Consider the following 2666-nt stretch of genomic DNA (forward strand, 5'->3'; position numbering starts at 1 on the left):
AAAAAAAAAAAAAGGAAAACTGCAAATAAATACAGAGATCTAGCTAGTAATTGGCATGCTACGTTTTTTAGAGGGAATGTGCTGATGACAGTAATTTACTTTGAAATGCATCAAAAATAAGGTGCCGTGATGGACAGATATGTGATAAGGCAAGAGAAATCAAGTATTAATAGTGGAATCTAGGGGGTGGATGTATGTGTGTTCACTGTAGCATTCTCTCAACTTTGCTATACATTTGAAAATGCTTATAATAGCACATTGGGGGAAAACTAGTTGGAAACAGCTAGGGAGGGAGCCCAGTTGGGGAGGCCCTGAAGGGGAGTCCAGCGAGTCTCATCACAGCAATAAAGGAAGCACAACAAGCTGGGGATTGATTGGGGCTGGTGCCGGACTCCTCGAGGGTGCGATCGTAGGTGAGTCAGGCCTACAGGAAACTCATAATTGGGAGGATGACTTTTTAATCTTGCAAAAAGTAATTTGTAGCAACACAGATTGGCTAAATTATGTCCACTTAAAGTGTTTTAACCTACTCTTTTGGGAGACTATGTAATGAATGAAAAACACTGATCTGGACTTAGACAAATTTCCTTTCCTTTCCTCTCCTCTCCTCTCCCCTCCCCTCCCCTCCTCTTCCCTCCCCATCCCTCCCTTCCCCTCCCTTCTCCTTTCTTTTCCTTTCTTGAGATAGAGTCTCCTCTGTCATCCAGGCTGGAGTGCAGTGGTGTGATCTTGGCTCACTGCAACCTCCATCTCCTGTTGAATCCAGAGATCCTCCCACCTCAGCCTCTCAGGTAGCTGGGATTACAGGAACATGCCAACATACCCTGGCTAATTTTTAAATTTTTTGTAGAAACGGGGTTACCCAGGCTGGTCTTCGACTCCTGGGCTCGAGCGATCTGCCCACCTTAGCTTACCAAAGTGCTGGGATTACAGGCGTGAGCCACTGTGCCTGGCCACAAATTTAATTGTCAACCCTAGCTGTCTTACTCATGAACTGGGCTGTCTTAGGCAACTTGCTAAATCTTTCTGTCACTGTCACAGTTGCTTCATGTGTCATGTGGTCATAGTTCTGCCTACCTAATGGGTAGGGTTAAATGGAAGTTCTCAACAAATGGTCGTTTTTATTTATTTTTTATTTTATTTTATTATTATTTTTTGAGACAGCCTTGCTCTGTCACCCAGGCTGGGGTGCAGTGGTGCAATCTCAGCTCATTGCAACCTCCACATCCCTGGTTCAAGAGGTTCTCCTGCCTCAGCCTCCCGAGTAGCTGGGATTCCAGGCACCTGCCGTTGTGCCCAGCTAATGTTTGTATTTTTGTAGAGACAGGGTTTCACCATGTTGGCCAGGCTGGTCTTGAACTCCTGACCTCAGGCAATCTGCCTGCCTCAGTCTCCCAAAGTGCTAGGATTACAGTCGTGAGCCACCGCGCCCGGCCCAAATGGTAGTGTTTATACCTTTCCACATGTAATCAAAGAGGCTTGCCCAGAAAAATTTGATTTTACCTGGAGCGTCACTCAGAAGAACAATATATGTTGGGATTTGAAGCCAGAAGACATGTCATCAGGTACGATATTTAGGACATGTGGTTCTTCAAAGACTCTCTAAGGCTATGGCTTCTTAGCTTCTGGGATGCTCAGTAATGCTTGCAAAGGAAATCTGCATCCCAGCATGTCCTAAAACATGCCAGCACCACTATATCATTCACTACATTTCTTTTCTTCTTGCATCTTTCTTTAAAAACAGCAGCTACAGAAGGAGGAGCATGCCTGTGTTTTATAGCTGCTTTCTCTCCCCTGCCGATTTCCTGGCAAGCGTCCGATTTCATTATGACATGGAGAATCAACTTTGGGTCGTGGGAGGCTCATTGAGCTGCCGTAATGCCTGGGCACTTATTCACTGTCCTCTCCCATGCTGCTTCCAGACTTGACAGTCAGCACGACAAACACTTAATGACTCCTGACTTCCGGGAGGCCTCATACTTCACACCCGATGGGCTACAGTCTGTAGTGGGTCTGCTCCTCCCCATGTTCGTGAAAGACTGGCAGAGGTATACTCGTAAAGTTTTATTCTCCCATCTTCTTCTGCTCATTCGTAAGGGCTTCCAGACACACATAACTTACTGATAGTCGGACTCTGAAAGAAGCTCCTCCAAGAACGCCTGCTGGGTAATTGAAATGATGCTTTTCAGAAGTTTTCACGTTTCTATCACTATGCAGTTATTGATGGCGGCATTCCTGAAGAATGTATTGCTCTTGCAAGCACTTGCTGGGGCTTTCCAGGGTCTTCCGAATCCGTTTTGATTTTGTTTACAGTTGCTGGCTTGTTTGGTGACTTGGAGATGGTGGTATGTTGGGATGATGCCCAGGAGGTCCAGGAATAGACTTTGCAGGTAGAGAATGATGGGAGAATCTTTCTGCCTTTGTTTTTCCACTGTCTTCTTTTCTTTTTTTTAAAGACAGGTTCTTGTTCTGTCACCAGGTTGCAGTGCAGTGGTGCAAGCACAGCCCACTGCAGCCTCGATCTCCTGAGCCCAAGCAATCCTCCCAGCTCAGCCTCCTGAGTAGTTGGGACCACAGGCATGCACCACCACACCCAGCTAGTTTTTTTTTATTTCTTGTAGAGAAGGAGGGCCCCCTATGTTGCCCAGGCTGGTCTTGAACTCCTG

General features: G+C 46.2%; 1 long non-coding RNA gene across 1 annotated transcript in view; it reads left to right on the top strand.

Moving 5' to 3' along the window:
* Positions 1 to 1917: 1917 nt before the first annotated feature.
* LOC108301585 overlaps positions 1918 to 2666 on the top strand; it is a 1786-nt gene continuing 1037 nt past the window's right edge. Inside the window, exons 1-2 of the long non-coding RNA XR_001823935.2 lie at positions 1918 to 2166; positions 2314 to 2390. This is a non-coding gene — a long non-coding RNA (uncharacterized LOC108301585). The remainder of the gene's footprint in view (positions 2167 to 2313; positions 2391 to 2666) is intronic.

Source organism: Cebus imitator, unplaced genomic scaffold, assembly GCF_001604975.1.
Source record: "Cebus imitator isolate Cc_AM_T3 unplaced genomic scaffold, Cebus_imitator-1.0 Scaffold36, whole genome shotgun sequence".
In the NCBI taxonomy this organism is placed as follows: Eukaryota; Metazoa; Chordata; class Mammalia; order Primates; family Cebidae; genus Cebus; species Cebus imitator.